Genomic DNA, 17785 nt, shown 5'->3' with positions numbered 1-17785 from the left:
CCCACAGCACAGGCAGTGCATTCTCGGCACCATTTCTCAATATCTTCTCTCATCCCGATCCAATAGAATCTTCTGCGAATGGTAGCCTCAGTCTTTTGCACACCGAAGTGTCCGGACTGGTTGTGGTACATATCCAGCACCAGGCTGGCATCCCGACATGGCAGGAGAATCTGGTACACTCTATCATAGGACACTGGATCCAGACTCCTTCTGAGCAACAGGCCTCTTTGAAGGAATAGTTGGTGGCGATTTCTCCACAGTCTCGCTAGCTCTGGGTCTGCACTCTACCTGCGGATCCTCTCAGGGATTTTCCCACTGGTAAGGAAGTCAAGCAGTTCACCGAGGACTCTACTTTCGGACTGGAGCTTAATCCATCTTTCTTGATCGCCTCTGGACTCAGGACCATCTGATGAGGAAGGATCAGCAGCAGGGGAATCTTCAGTACGGATATTATCCTGCTGGGTAAATTTATTGTAGAACGCTGGCATCTCCACCTCTTCCCAGGCATCTTTTGGTTCATCTGGGGCTTCCGTAGTGAGGAGTCGTGACAGAGCATCAGCGTTGTCGTTGGAGCGGCCTGCCCTGTATTTCACAGTAAAGTCATAGTTGGCAAGGCGGGAGGCCCATCTTTGCTCCAGTGCCCCTAATTTGGCTGTATTCAGATGCGCCAGGGGATTATTATCTGTGAAGGCAACAAACGGTGTGGCAGCGAGATAGTCCTTAAACTTTTCGGTCACAGCCCACACTAAGGCAAGAAACTCCAGCTTGAAAGAACTGTAATTCTGGTCGTTCTTCTCAGCTCCCTTCAGGGATCTGCTGGCGTAGGCAATTACCCTTTCTTTGTTATCTTGCACTTGAGCCAACACGGCCCCCAGGCCTCTTTTACTGGCATCTGTGTAGAGGTGGAATGGCTTCTGATAATCTGGGTAACCCAGAATAGGGGGTTCAGTCAACTTCTTCTTTAGGAGTTGGAAGGCAATTTCCCGTTCTTCATTCCATTCAACAGGAATAGGAGTCTTTTGGCTCTTCTTTGGATGCCCCCTCAAGAGTTCCTGGATGGGATCTGCAATTTGTGCGAAATGTGGGATGAAACGCCTGTAATACCCTGCGAAACTGAGAAAGCTTCTCACCTCTTTCACGGTCGTAGGAGTAGGCCAGTTACGGACAGCAGCAAGTTTATCAGGATCAGGCTGTACTCCTTCGGCACTGACAACGTGCCCGAGATATTTGACGGCTGGTTTCAGCAGGTGGCACTTGGATGGCTTGATTTTGAGGCCATATTTGGTAACAACTTGAAACACCTCACCCAGGTGCTTTAGATGGTCCTCATACGTCTTGGAGTATATAATGACGTCATCCAGGTATAATAGTACCGTCTCAAAATTCCTATGGCCTAAACAACGTTCCATCAGCCTCTGGAACGTTCCTGGAGCGTTACACAGTCCAAACTGCATATAATTGAATTCAAACAGGCCCATAGGTGTAGTGAAAGCAGTCTTTTCTCGATCTTCTGGGGCCATGGGTACCTGCCAGTACCCATTGGTTAAGTCCAAGGTGGAGAAATAGGCTGATGACCCCAGGGCAGTCAAGGACTCTTCAATGCGTGGCAAGGGATATGCATCTTTGTGGGTGATTTGATTAATTTTCCTGTAATCCACGCAGAACCTTATGCTGCCATCTTTTTTCCGGACAAGTACTAGGGGCGCAGCCCAGGGACTATGACTGTCCCGGATTATATTAGAGTCTTTCATCTCTTGTATCATCTCTTTCACAGACTGATAGGTAGTAGGTGGTATGGGTCTGTGCCTCTCCTTAATAGGAGGGTGAGAGCCAGTGGGTATGGTGTGTTTGATTACACTGACCTCTCCATAGTCCGTGGAGTGCTTGCTGAAAGCCTGGTGGTGCTCCTTCACCAGCTTCAGGACTCCCTCTATTTGCTCCTTTGGGGTGGATTCGTTCCCCACATGTAGTTCTTCCCACCAGGATGCCGTTGGGGTGCTGCTGCTCTGTGTGGTCTGTAACGCCTCCGCGGCAGACAGACGGATCACATCCTGGAAAGACAGCTGGAAAAGCTGAGCAACGGGGCAGTGTTTAAGGAGAGTAACGGGATGATCACCAAAGTTGATTAAACGGACAGGCACTTTACCTTAAGACACGGTCACCGGGCTCTTGGCTGTCCGTATGAAGGTATGATCTTCAATGGGAATATGTTCCACTAGGGCTGGCCCTGGATCCCTAATACAGCACGGCACCACAGGATGATCTAGGAATTTGGAGGCAAAATTACCGGCCGGTTATCCTGGATCCGGACAGTACAAATTTCTCCTTTCTTGTTGGCGAACCTTTGTTGGGCACACAGCACACTAATAGTCTTTTGAATAACTCTTCTGGAAGCAGGTGAGGCTGAAGATATGGTTTGATTCAATGCTTCAAGCACTTCGGAGTAACAATTTTTAAGAACATTAGTCCCTAAGATCACAGGGTGTCCTCCTTTATCTCCTGCTTGTACCACAATCACGCCTTGCTGTGGCAGGGTGGCTTCTCCCACCTGAAGGGTAGGTTCCCAATACCCATGCACTTTCACTGGCTTACCGTTGCTAGCAATGATATCTAGCCAGGACTCTGGTGGCTGGGTGAGGAGACTTGGATCCCAGAACTTGTCAAAGGCAGGCCGTTGAATGGTGGTGACCTGCGACCCAGTGTCCAATAGGGCTTCAAAGGGTATCCCGTTGATACATATATTAATTTTTGGACGGGATCCTACATACTTAGGCATCCAGCTTGGATCTTTTGGACCTACTGTTCTACCTCCCGAGGGGCGGTCCTCTGCCTCAGGGGTTGCCCGTTTAACTGCCAGCACATTGATTCAGTATGTCTATATTTCTTGCAGTGGTGGCAGACAGGCTGTTTTCTACTTCTGGGCCGGTACTTCGGTCGCCCATCAGGCTCTTTTGGATATACATCTCCATATGCAGATGGGAGCCTTGGAGGAAAAGGACCTTCATCTTCCAGTAACAGAGGTCTCTCCCACTCCTCTATTTTCTTACACACCTTCTCCAAGCTTAGAGTAAGATGGTTCACTTGCTCCATTAGTGCGGCCACCACATCTGTGACCGGAGCCTGGGTGGCCTGACTGACTCCTGCCGGCCCCACATTAACAGTCTTTGGCTGGCAAGCCTGAGGTTCAGGGAAGGCTGCTGGCCCTGGAGCAGGGTTCTGGCCTAGTATACTGATGGCCAATTCCTTAAAGTCCAGAAATGTACAGTGGGGGTGTTGAGCTGACAACATGCGTAGCTGGCCCTTTAAATGTTCAGTACCGATGCCCGCAATGAATTGCTCTCTAAGAGTCCGGTCCTGGTCCTCAGCTTCTTTAGGATCCACTTGGACTACAGCTCTCAGTGTCTCTTGTAAGGACAGGGCAAATTCGCGGAGCGACTCTCCAGGCTGCTGCTTTCTGCTGAAGAAACGTATTTTAACTTCTGACACCGTTCTGGCCTCAAATGTGGTGCCCAAGCGTTCAAAGATCTATTCCAGGCTACTCTTCTCAGAACGGGGCCATGACATGACTTCCCTGCGGGCGGCCCCTTCTAACTGAGCTAGGAGGATCTCCATTTGTTGTTCAGCAGTTATGGGATAAAGCCGGAACAAGGCCAGTATCTGCTCCCTAAAGTCTTTTAACTTGTGGGCTTCCCCTGAATAACGTGGGAACCAGGGGGCCCCAAAATAGTACGGCATGGTTAGCGGCATCAGGCTTGGCAGTAGAGTCGGCTGTGGGTACTTCAGCAGGCACGACTGGGGCTGCCTGTCCGATTTCCTCAGCTGCGGACATGGTGTTGCTAGGTGGGTATGGCCCTTTAAATGTAGCGGAGTGGACCGGAGCGGCAATGGCAATAACTTATTTTTTTCAGACAAGTCTTTGGTTACTAACGGGGGTCCCTCCGGTGCCCTGGCAGGGGTCGGGAAGCTTCCGGTAAGGTAAACAGAGAAGCCGGCAAAAGTTTTTAAGGTCTGTACTTACTCCGGTGGTGCTCGCTCCAGGTATCGCGTGATGCGCAGCTACGGGTGTTGAACGTCCTGCGTACCGCGTCAGCAGATGGGCGCGGCCTCTCGTAGCTCCGGGACTCAGGTAGGCGGCACCTTTTTCTCCAGACAGGGCGGCGTTCTTCTTCCTTGTTGGCTGGGCGATGGCTCCGCCTGGTTCTTTTCGCGCCAAAGTTCTCTTTTTCGCGCCAAACAGCTCAACGTGGCGCGAAATTGTAATCCAATCAGGTTAAGTGGGCAATATGGCTGTCTATTCACTGACAGCAAGCGGTGACTTAAATCGGCAGCAAACAGTCCAGATAATACAATCTTCACACCGCAATTATCACAGTTCACTTTGGCCCAGCAATTTTTAATAAAGCAATTAGGGCTTGTCACCTTAAGGCAATAAACAGCACACAGTTTTTGTATCCGCAATGGCGCAGGAATGTTCGTATCCTGTTCGTGACGCCAATTTATGCAACACGACAGACCTGCAGGGTATAGCGACAGTGAGGTCACGGTGTGGGCAATCGAGGGTTACTCACTTTTTGGAGGACCCTGGGCAGGCATGTAGCAGTGAATGAGAGGCAGACACTAATTCCTCTGGGGCACACTCTGGGTGTAGAGACCTGGCCTGATGTTGGGTGAGGTGCCCTGGTTCTTGCAGGTGTTTAGAGTGCCTGAGGCAAAGGTCCCTTTAAGGTTTGTGACGCCAGTGCCTGTAACGGTGGCACACCGGTTTTCAGGAGCAGTAAGTGAGGTACACGGGTGATATGGTGAACCAAACGTTGCTTTACTTGTAACAGTCCAACTTTATACATGCAGTACAGAAGAGGTTAATGCAGTCCTTTACAGTTCCAAAAGCACAGCAGGTTTCAATCTTGCAAGATACTTGGAGGGTATATAATTAATACTTGGCAGTGCTATGCTGCTCTATCCCCACAGCTATTCTAGCTGGCTGGATCCCAAGGCCCGGATACCTATTTGCTGGCTTAAATCCTTGGTATGAATTCCTTCCTCCAGTATTGGCACTTGCTTAAGGTTACAATACCTTTTACTTCCTAGCTGTCTCTCTCTGCTTCAGGTGACTGTCATGGAACCATGAACCAGACGTACAACAAGAGATAAGTGGAAATAAGAAGGCTTTATTGAAAATCAAGCTGTAAGCAAAAGTCCAAACGGATGGCTAAACCGAAGCAGGGTCTTGCGTAGACAGAGGTCAGGAACCAGGAGGGTAGTCAGACGAAGCCTGGATCAGGAACCAGCAGGGTAGTCAGACGAAGCCAGGATCAGGAACCAACGGGGTAGTCAGACGAGGCCAGGATCAGGAACCAGAAGCAGCAGCAGTCTTAGAAGCATGTGAACACAGGAGGACCAAGCAAGGAACTGAAGCCACAGACCTCCTATATATATGAGCTAGGCATCCAGCTCCTCCCAGTGGGAAGGAGAAGCCGCAGGGTGGGAGGCTACAAGAACCCAGAAACCAAGATGGCCGCCAGCACATGTCAAACGAAGGAGAACAGTAAGAAGGTAAGACCATGACAGTACCTCCCCCTCAAGGGCCCCTCCTCCGCGGAGTAAGGAACGGTTTCTGAGGGAAGCGTGCGTGGAAGGCTCGGAGCAAAGCAGGAGCATGGACATCTGCGGAGGGAACCCAGGAACGCTCCTCTGGACCATAACCACGCCAATGGACCAAAAACTGCAACCGACCGCGGACCAGGCGTGAGTCCAGGATATTGCTCACCTCATATTCCTCACGATTGCCCACTTGGACCGGACGGGGCCGAGGAACCGAGGAAGTGAAACGATTACACACCAATGGCTTCAACAGGGAGACATGAAACACGTTGGAGATCCGCATGCCAGGAGGAAGCGCAAGGGCATAGGCTACCGGGTTTACCCTGCGAAGCACTCGGAAGGGACCAACAAAGCGAGGCGCCAGCTTGGGAGTGGGCACTCGAAGGTTGAGGTTGCGGGTGGACAACCATACACGGTCTCCGACCTGGTAGGAAGGAGCGGGCGCTCGTCTGCTATCAGCCTGGAGTCTCTGGCGCTGCGCAGAGACCTCAAGGGACCTCTGGATCTGTACCCAAGAAGCACGTAGGACGGAAAGGCGATCCTCCACAGCCGGAGTATCCTGGGGAGAGAATACCTCCGGTAACACGGCAGGTTGGAACCCATAATTGGCCATGAAGGGAGACGTCCCAGAGGAAGAGTTCACCGCCGTGTTCCTGGCAAACTCAGCCCAAGGCAGGAGGTCAACCCAATTGTCTTGGTGATCGGAGACATAGCAACGAAGGAATTGCTCCAAGGCCTGATTGGATCGTTCTGCGGCCCCATTGGACTGAGGGTGGTAGGCCGAGGAGAAAGAGAGATGAATCCCCAACTGGGAGCAAAAGGCGCGCCAGAACCTGGACACAAACTGACTCCCCCGATCCGACACAATCTCCTTGGGCAAACCGTGCAACCGGAAGACCTCCCTGGCGAAAATCGTGGCCAACTCTTGTGCAGAGGGTAACTTCTTGAGAGGAACACAGTGGCACATTTTGGAAAACCAATCCACAATCATGAGAATGACCGTATGGCCTCGGGATGCAGGGAGGTCCACAATGAAATCCATCCCCAGGTGTGACCATGGGCGCTCCCCGGTGGCTATGGGTTGCAAAAGGCCCAACGGAAGGTGCCGAGGGGACTTACTCTGGGCACAAACGGAGCATGCCGCTACATATGCGGCGATGTCGGAACGTAGAGAAGGCCACCAGAACAGACGTGAAACAGCCCAGGACAGCTGATTCTTTCCAGGATGCCCCGCGGCCTTGGAGTTATGGTAGGTTCGCAACAACCGAGTGCGCAACTCCTCAGGCACAAAACACTTGCCGTTGGGTCTCCCAGAGGGAGCACCAGATTGAGCCGCCAAAATCTGCTCAACCAGGGGAGAGGTCAGGCTGGTGCGAATGGCGGCCAGGATCTGATTCGGAGGTATGACCGAAGTCGGAATCGACTCCTCCCCGGACAGCTCGGAGTACTGCCGTGATAAGGCATCCGCTCTGATGTTCTTGGAACCGGGTAGGTAGGAGACCACGTAATTAAAACGTGACAAGAACAGAGCCCATCTGGCCTGACGTGGTGTCAATCTCTTGGCCTCAGAAAGGTAGGTCAGATTCTTGTGGTCCGTCAGGATGAGAACCGGAACCACCGATCCCTCGAGCAAGTGCCTCCATTCTTTAAGGGCCTGCACGATGGCCAATAACTCCCTGCCACCAATCTGATAGTTGCTCTCCGCGGAAGACAGTTTCCGGGAGTAAAACCCACAAGGAAGCAGAGAACCCTCTGGTGTTCTACGCTGAGACAGAAGGGCGCCTACTCCCGTCTCAGACGCGTCCACCTCGAGCACAAAGGGCAACCCAGGGTTGGGATGCGACAGAATCGGAGCCGACACAAAGGCGGACTTTAGAGCCTCAAAAGCTCGGATGGCCTCGAGCGGCCAGACCTGGAAATTACTGCCCTTCCTGGTCAGATCCGTGAGAGGCTTGGCTAGCATAGAAAAGTCCCTGATGAACTTCCGATAATAATTGGCGAAGCCCAAAAAGCGCTGCAGGGCACGGAGACCACTGGGCTGGGGCCACTGTAAGACAGCCGAAACCTACTCAGGATCCATGGAGAACCCCTCAGCGGAAATGATGTAACCTAAGAAGGTTACCTGGGATCGGTGAAATTCGCATTTCTCAAGCTTACCGAACAGCCTGTTCTCTCGTAACAGTTGCAACACTCGTCTGACATCCATAATGTGGGCCTCCATGGATTCAGAATATACCAAGATGTCATCCAAATAGACCACCACACACTGCTGCAACAGGTCACGCAAAACATCGTTGATGAATTCCTGGAAGACTGCGGGCGCATTGCACAACCCAAAGGGCATAACCAAGGATTCATAATGACCGGTCCTGGTGTTAAACGCGGTCTTCCACTCATCGCCCGCCTTGATCCTTACCAGGTTATATGCCGCCCTCAGGTCGAGTTTGGTAAAGACCGTGGCCCCTTTGAGGCGATCGAACAGCTCGGAAATCAAGGGTATCGGGTAAGCGTTCTTGATCGTGATGCGATTGAGACCCCTGTAATCGATGCAAGGCCTCAACTCACCGCCCTTCTTTTTCACAAAGAAAAATCCAGCCCCTGCCGGGGACGAGGATTTGCGAATGTGTCCGCGTGAAAGCGCCTCCCTCACGTACTCCTCCATGGCCTCATTCTCCGCTACCGACAGTGGATAGACTTTGCCACGAGGAGGAACGGCACCAGATTGTAACTCTATGGCACAATCGTATGGGCGGTGCGGAGGTAGGGCAACCGCGCGCACCTTATCGAATACATCCCGGTACTCTTCGTATTCAGGAGGCAACAGAGAGTCCGAGGAAGTACACAGCAACTTGACAGGCCCATGGATGCAACTAGCCCCACACTGCGGTGACCACGAGAGGATCTCGGCCGATCTCCAATCGAAAGTCGGATTATGCTTCTGGAGCCAGGGGTACCCCAAGACCACCGAGTAGTGTGGAGACGAAATCACCTGGAGACAGACCGACTCTCTGTGAACGGCACCAATGGCTATCCCCACTGGAAGGGTCTCATGAGTCACGTGTGGCGGCAGAAGGGGTCTGCCGTCTATCGCCTCAAGAGCCAGTGGGGAACCTCGAGGCTGCAGAGGAATGGAATTGGCGGCAGCGAACACACTATCAATGAACAAACCACCAGCACCAGAGTCCACCAACGCCTGGGTCGTCACCGAGCCCCCGACCCAGGAGAGGACAACAGTGATCAGTGGTTTGTCAACACGGGAAACCGGGGACGAGGAGACTCCACCCAAGATCTGCCCCCGACAGGATCTCAGGTGCGAGCGTTTCCCGGACGGTTCGGACATGCCAACCGAAAATGCCCACCGAGACCACAGTACATGCATCGGCCCTCGCGTCTCCGGAGTACCCTCTCCCCCTCGGACAGGCGAGCAAACCCCAGCTGCATGGGTTCACCCCCAGACAAGTCATCCCCAGGAGGCGTGGGAGGAGAGGGAGGCACGGGTGGGACAGCAAACGTAGGCGCCAATCTGTTAGAAGACCTCCGCAGGCTCTCCTTAAAGGAAGGTCTCTCCCTGAGTCTGGTGTCAATCAAAATCAGGAAAGAAATAAGAGACTCGAGCTCCACTGGTAGGTCCTTAGCTGCAACCTAATCCTTCAAGGCATCCGAGAGACCATGAGAGAAAGCAGCGACCAGAGTCTCATTATTCCAGCCCACCTCTGCTGCCAGGGTACGAAACTCAATGGCGTATTCAGCTACGGATCGTGAACCCTGTCTGATGGACATAAGGAGCTTCGCAGCAGAGGCAGCACGAGCCGGCACATCGAATACCTTCCGAAGAGAAGCAACAAAACCGGAAAACTCGGCAACCACCGGATTGTTGTTCTCCCATAAAGGGCTGGCCCAGGCCAAGGCCTTGTCCGAGAGCAGCGAGATCAAGAAGCCCACCTTTGATCTCTCAGTAGGAAAGGCATGTGGCAGCAACTCGAAATAAATGCCCACCTGGTTAAGGAAACCTCGGCACTGAGTTGGCTCTCCCCCAAAGCGCTGTGGAAGGAGGGCAGAACCGGTCATACCCCGAGACACCGCAGGCGCAGCAACAGGTGTCGGGGTAGACTCTGGCGCAACAACCGGAGCGGCAGTAGGAGCGGGCCCAGGAGCGACAACCGACCCATCGGCAACGGAAGCGAAATGAGCCGTGCGTTCAAGCAGGGTTTGCAACGCCACAGCGAACCGACCCAACAGGTGATCCTGCTGATCAAGTCTGGCAACCAGCGTAGGTAGCGAGGATGGCCCTGTACCGTCAAAATTCATGGCTTGGTCCTAATGTCATGGAACCATGAACCAGACGTACAACAAGAGATAAGTGGAAATAAGAAGGCTTTATTGAAAATCAAGCTGTAAGCAAAAGTCCAAACGGATGGCTAAACCGAAGCAGGGTCTTGCGTAGACAGAGGTCAGGAACCAGGAGGGTAGTCAGACGAAGCCTGGATCAGGAACCAGCAGGGTAGTCAGACGAAGCCAGGATCAGGAACCAACGGGGTAGTCAGACGAGGCCAGGATCAGGAACCAGAAGCAGCAGCAGTCTTAGAAGCATGTGAACACAGGAGGACCAAGCAAGGAACTGAAGCCACAGACCTCCTATATATATGAGCTAGGCATCCAGCTCCTCCCAGTGGGAAGGAGAAGCCGCAGGGTGGGAGGCTACAAGAACCCAGAAACCAAGATGGCCGCCAGCACATGTCAAACGAAGGAGAACAGTAAGAAGGTAAGACCTTGACAGTGACAGATGACTGCGGGTTGCTCCCAGGAGGTGCTGTCCTACTACTGGGGTATCTCAACTGAGCTATCCTTAGCCTCAGGAGCTTCAGGCTGACGAGGTAACTCCTCCAGTCCCCTGGAATACACTACTACTCCCCTGTCTGGGCCATCCGATATATATCTAGGGCTCTCTAGCTCCCTCTAACGTCTGGGAGGCTAAACTACACCCTGACAGGCCTGACACCCAGATAACATAGGGAAAATACACCAATGCAATACAACACATTAACCTGTGTAGTGCCCACCTTTACCTAGTGGGACACTACACTGTGACTCCAGAGGGGAAGGAAGAGGCCGAGACCGCAGCAGAAGAGTAAGCAAAAGGAGCCTGAGATCTTTTGTCGTTTTTCAGGTGTGTACTCCACTGCAGCTTGTGCTTTGCATTTACTGTAGATGCCTGGTCATGCAGGTGGTGCTCAGATATAGAACATTTATGCCTCGTGCAAACCACTCGTATCTAGGCGTCAGCACATTGTCTGAAGAACTGCCATGCCAGGGAACTCCTTGGAGCTGGCTTTGGTTTGCTCAGTCCCTGGGTGCGATGGGCAGTAGCAAGCATACTGGCTAGGGGACAGCCACTGCTTTTGCACCCTGCTCCCTCTTTTGCTGTGCAGCTGCTGATGTGTAACCACCACCTCTTCCTCCGAACTGCACACGTCACTCGCATGACCTTGATTCCATGTGGGGTCTAGGACCTCATCATCCTCCACATCATCTTCCACCCAGTCTTCACCCCTGCCCTCCTTGTCGGTCTGCACACGGCAGAAAGCCGCAGCAATTGGCACCTGTGTTTCGTCATCATCATCAGACACGTGCTGCGGTCGTCCTCCCATGTCCACATCCTGAAACATAAGTGGTTGGGCATCAGTGCACTCAATCTCTTCCACTTCTGGGGCAGAGCTAGGTAGATGGCCCACCAGCAGAGTCATCAAAAAGCATAATATGCTGCTGCATGAATTCGGGTTCAGACTGCTTGGCTGATTTGCAATGGGGTGAGGTGAAAGACAGATGTCCATGGCCTGCAGGTGTTTCATTTGTGTGTGTAGCTGGCACAGATCGACCACGTCCTCTCCCTGAGACAGCAGCACCACGACCAGTGCCACGTCCCTTATTTAATGCTCTCCTCATTCTTTGAGGTCACCCACCAAACTATCAGACGGATTAACTATATTAATTTCCTTGTCACATATGCAGTGCACATGTATCTCGCACCAAAATTGGGTATATGTCACCGGCCGAACTAACAGTCAGATTAAATATATAAATTTTGCTGTCACGTATAAAGTGCACGTGTATCTCACACCAAAAATGGGTATAATTTAGCTACCGAACTAACAGACGGATTAACTATAATAATTTCCCTGTCACATATGCAGTCGCTATATGTCACCCACAGAATTAACAGCCAGATTTACTATTAGATTTCTGTGTCTGGGGTGCAAAGCTGGTGTATTGCACCCACAAAAAATCACTATAGGTCACCCACAAAACAAATAGCCAGATTCCTAACACTCTCCCTTGCTTTAACTGCCTGCTTCCTATCTCTGCACTACTAATGGGTGGTGCTACAAGTGATCCAGCTTGTATAGAGGCTGGGTCACATTATGCACTGGCCAATCACAGCCATGCCATTACTTGGCATGGCTGTGATGGCTTCTAAGTGCCATTAGTTCAGGTCCGTTCAACACTATTTGTGGCTTGTCAATATGCATTTTGGCAAAGTTCAGTTTCGCTTTTTTTTTTTTATTTGCTTACAACAGTGTTTTACTTTTCGGTCCTCTTCCATTCAGTCCACTTTGGATAAGGCAGCCACGGATGGTGTGATCTGACAATCTGATGTACCTTTACCTTGGCGTTTACCTCTAATCTCTTTGGAAGTTGTTCTGTGCTCGTTGGTTACCATTCATATTATCTTTCTCTTTCATTTGTCATCAACTTTCCTTTTGCGGCCACTTCCAAGGAGGTTGGCTTCAGTCCCATAGACCTTGAACTTCTGAATAATATGTGCAGATCCTAGTGGTAAGTTACTGGGCCCATTGTAAATCACAGACCCTAGTGGTAAGCGACTGGAGGCCATTGTGAATCACATAGCCTAGTGGATGGAGGCCATTATTGTGTTACAGCCTATGCTCAGCGGAGGACCATCTGACACACCAGTACTGCAGCTGCAGCTGAAACTCCACTATCGTCTGCTTCTCGCACAGTCTCTCCAGAATGTGCAAGGTGGAGTTCCACCTTGTGGGTACGTCGCATATGAGGCGGTGAGCGGGAAGGCTGAAGTTACACTGCAGCGCAGACAGGCAAGCAGCAGCAGGGTGAGAACGTCAAAAGCGCGCACATACGGACCGCACTTTCTGCAGCAGCTCTGAAATATCAGGGTAATGTTTCAGACACCTCTACACCACCAAATTCAGCACATGCACCACGCAAGGGATGTGCGTCAAACCACCTAGTGCCAGAGCTTCTACGAGATTTCGGCCAGTATCGCACACCACCAGGCCAGGCTTGAGGCTCAGTGGCACCAACCACTCATCGGCCTGTTGTTCCATGCCCGTGCACATCACCTGTGCAGTTTTTGCCCCAAACAGATGAGTTTCAAATCAGCCTGCTGTTTTCCCCTGGCTGTGCTGAAGTTGGTGGTGCAGGTGTTACCCTGACCGGATGAGGATGCAATAGAGGAGGAAGCGGAGTAGGAGGATGAGGCAATGAGAAACGTCCTGTAATCCTCGGTGGCGGAAGGACATGCGCCAAACTGCTATCCGCCTCAGGCACAGCTGCCACTGCATTTACCCAGTGTGCAGTGAGGGAGATATAACGTCCCTGTCCATACTTACTGGTCCACATATCAGTTATCAGTCATTATGTGGACCTTGCCACAGATGGCGTTGCGCAGTGCACACCTGATTATGTCAGCCACTTGGTTGTGCAAGGCAGGGATAGCTCACCTGGAAAGGTAGTCGCAGCTGGGAACCATGTACTGTGGGACAGCCACTGCCATAAGGTTTTTAAAAGTCTCTGTCTCCACTCAAAGGCCAGGAATATTGAAATGCTGGCATTCAGGGTCAGGAATCACTGTTAGGTAGGGGGTGCTTCCTGTCACGGGTAATGGGAAATGGAAAAACACCAGATACACACAAAAGGAAATAGACAACAGTCTAGGCCTCAAAAGCTAAGGAAGAGGGATGGTGACCTTCTAGTAATCCCTAGGCCTTTCCCTAACTCCTGCCAGTATGAGTAGATCCTGATGATGGAAATGCTCATACGCCGGGTATCTATGCCCTGCTAAAACTGACGAGCCCTAGGATAGGCGGCAGGAATTGAGACAGCTGGTTCCTTCCCAGATGAAGAAACCCGCGTCTCCCTGAGGCCTAGAACCAAAACACACCAGAGAACAACAAGTGGTTTGCATGAGTGGTTTGCACGCTGAGCACAACCTGCATGACCAGGCATCTAAGTGCAAAGCACGAGCTGCAGTGGAGTAGACACCTCAAAAACCAAGAAAGGTCTCTGGCTCCTCCTGCTTCCTCTTCTGCTGCAGTCTCGGCCTCTTCATCCCCCTCTGGAGTGACAGTGGCACCTGGCACCCCACAAACAGAGGATGTGGCAGCAACACCACCACCTCGGTCACCAAGCATCTCCACAATGTCCCATGGAAGCGTTCAGCTGTCTATCTCCCAAACACTGGAGCAAAAGAGGAAGTACCCCCCTACCCACCCGCGATCCCTGGCCCTAAATGCCAGCATTTTCAAATTCCTGGCCTTTGAAATGCTGTCATTCCTTCTGGTGGACACGGACAGTTTTAAGAATATGATGGTGGTGGCTGTCCTACAGTACATTGTGTCCAGTCACCACTACTTTTCCAGGCGTGCCATCACTTCCCTGCACAACCAAGTGGGGGTCAAAATCAGGTGTGCACTGTGCATCTGTGGCAAGGTCCACCTAACTACGGATACGTGAACCAGTAGGCACGGCCAGGGACATTAAATCTCCCTAATAGCACACTGGGTAAATGCAGTGGCGGCTGGGCCTGAGACGGATAGCAGTTTGGCGCATGTCCTTCCACCACCGAGGATTGCAGGGCGTTTCTCTTTGCCTCCTGTTGCTTCCTCCTCCTACTCCGCTTCCTCATCCTCTACCGCCTCCTCATCCTGTCAGCGTAACACCTGCACCACCAACTTCAGCACAGCCAGGGGTAAACAACAGCAGGCAGTTTTGAAACGTATCTGTTTGGGGGACAAACCCCACACCGCGCAGGAGCTGTGGACGGGCATGGAACAACAGACCGATGAGTGGTTGGCGCCAGTGAGCCTCAAGCCCGGCCTGGTGGTGTGCGATAATGGGCGAAATCTCGTTGCAGCTCTGGGCCTAGCCAGTTTGACGCACATCCCTTGCCTGGCGCATGTGCTGAATTTAATTTAATAACTTGACCCACCCTCTCCATCCAATCAGATTTCAGCCATTGACCTCCCTTGGATGTGCTATCCCTTTCTCAAGCTCCCTCTCCGGCATAGAACCCTGATTCCCCGTTACCCGTGATCGCTATGGTAGGCGCATAAAAGAACATCGAAAGTTGATAGGGAAGATCTCCAAATGGATCGTGGACGTCACGGGGACGTGCGATCAGGCAGAAGTTATCTAGAGTCAACAAAGCGGCAGCAGGGCCTCTCCTGTATAACGTTTCCTAATCCAAAATACCCCAGTGACATTCACTGTATATTTTTATTACTCATTCCAATAACAAAGCATCTTAAAGGGAACCTGTCACCAGGATTTTGTGTATAGAGCTGGGGACATGGTTTGCTAGATGGCCACTAGCACATCCGCAATACCCAGCCCCCATAGCTCTGTGTGCTTTTATTGTGTAAAAAAAAAAATTGATACATATGCAAATTAACCTGAGATGAGTCCTGTCCCTGACTCATCTCATGTACAGGACTCAGCTCAGGTTAATTTGCATATGTATCAAATCGTTTCTTTTACACAATAAAAGCACACAGAGCTATGGGGGCTGGGTATTGCGGATGCGCTAGCGGCCATCTAGCAGCCCATGTCCTCAGCTCTATACCCAAAATCCCGGTGACAGGTTCCCCTTAAGAGTCCTGTATTATTATTTATCGTCATTACCTACCGTATTTTTCGGGAGTGGGTAATTGACTCACGCCTGCTGCCTTCCTTGGATGCTTCTGCTTCAATACCTTGTCCCACATCTCCACCCAATCAGATTTCAGCCATTGACCTCCCTTGGATGTGGTACCTTTTTCTCAGGCTCCCTCTCTGGCATGGAACCCTGATTCCTGTTAACCGTGATCACCATGGTAGGCGCATAAAAGAACATCGAAAGTTGATAGAAAAAATATTCAATTGGATCGTGGACATCACGGGGACGTGCGAGATGGTGGAGCAGTATGTGTGCACACGCCTACACCAACTGACTGATGGGTCTGCCCCCTTTACTTCTGGGTCTCAAAATTGGGCACATGGCCTGAGCTTGCCATTTATGCCTTGGAGGTGCTGGCCTGCCCTGCAGCCAGTGTATTTTCTGAACATTTGTTTAGCACGGCAGGAGGGGGTTATCACAAACAAGCGCAGCCGCCTGTCCACAGCCAATGTGGACAAGCTCACGTTCATTAAAATGAACCAGACAGCGGTCCCACAGGGCTTGTCCGTACCTTGTGCAGAACAGACATGTATACCGGCCTCACCCAGCCATTGTTTTACTCCAGCGCACTTTCTCTTTTTTTTATTTCCCAATGTTTTGGAGTCTACCCAAATTTAACTCCTTCAAGACACAGACTTATTTCACCTTAAGGACCAGGTCATTTTTTGCAAATCTGACCAGTGTCACTTTAAGTGCTGATAACTTTAAAACGCTTTGACTTATCCAGGCCGCTCTGAGTTTTTTCGTCACATATTGTACTTCATGACACTGTAAAAATTAAGTCCCAAAATTATTATTTTTTGCATAAAAAAATACCTAATTTACCAAAAATTTGGAAAAATTTGCAAATTTCAAAGTTTCTCTACTTCTGTAATACATAGTAATACCCCCAAAAATTGAATTGTGATGACTTTACATTCCCCATATATGTACTCCATGTTTGAATTATTTTGGGAATCATATTTTATTTTTTGGGGATGTTACAAGGCTTAGAAGTTTAGAAGCAAATCTTGAAATTTTTCAGAAATCCAATTTTTAGGGACCACTACAGGTCTGAAGTCACTTTGCGAGTCTTACATAATAGAAACCACCCAAAAATGACCCCTTCTATAAACTACACCCCTCAAGGTATTCAAAACTGATTTTACAAACTTTGTTAACCCTTTAGGTGTTGCACAAGAGTTATTGGCAAATGGGGATGAAATTTGAGAATTTCATTTTTCTGCCTAATTTTCCATTTTAACCAATTTTTTTCCACTAACAAAGCAAGGGTTAACAGCCAAACAAGACTGTATCTTTATTGCCCTGACTCTGCTGTTTACAGAAACACACCATATGTGGCCGTAAACTACTGTACGGCCACACAGCGGTGCGTAGAGTGAAAGGTGCGCTGTTTGGTTTTTGGAAGGCAGGTTTTGCTGGACTGGTTTATTTACACCATGTCCCATTTGAAGCCCCCTGATGCACCCCTAGAGTAGAAACTCCATAAAAGTGACCCCTTCTAAGAAAGTACACCCCTCAAGGTATTCAAAACTGATTTTACAAACTTCGTTAACCCTTTAGGTGTTGCACAAGAGTTATTGGCAAATGGGGATGAAATTTGAGAATTTAATTTTTTTGCCTAATTTTCCATTTTAACCAATTTTTTCCACTAACAAAGCAAGGGTTAACAGCCAAACAAGACTGTATCTTTATTGCCCTGACTCTGCCGTTTACAGAAACACCAAATATGTGGCCGTAAACTACTGTACGGCCGCACAGCGGTGCGTAGAGGGAAAGGTGCGCCGTTTGGTTTGGCAGATTTTGCTGGACTGGTTTTTTGACACCATGTCCCATTTGAATCCCCCTGATGCACCCCTAGAGTAGAAACTCCCTAAAAGTGACCCCATCTAAGAAAGTACACCCCTCAAGGTATTCAAAACTGATTTTTACAAACTTTGTTAACCCTTTAGGTGTTGCACAAGATTTAATGGAAAATAGAGATACAATTTCAAAATTTCACTTTTTTGGCAGATTTTCCATTTTAATATTTTTTTTCCAGTTACAATGCAAGGGTTAACAGCCAAACAAAACTCATTATTTATGGCCCTGATTCTGTAGTTTACAGAAACACCCCATATGTGGTCGTAAACTGCTGTACGGGCACACGGCAGGGCGCAGAAGGAAAGGAATGCCATACGATTTTTGGAAGGCAGATTTTGCTGGACTGTT

Source organism: Bufo gargarizans, chromosome 7 (assembly GCF_014858855.1).
Source record: "Bufo gargarizans isolate SCDJY-AF-19 chromosome 7, ASM1485885v1, whole genome shotgun sequence".
Lineage (NCBI taxonomy): Eukaryota > Metazoa > Chordata > Amphibia > Anura > Bufonidae > Bufo > Bufo gargarizans.
This window is presented reverse-complemented; position numbering follows the sequence as displayed.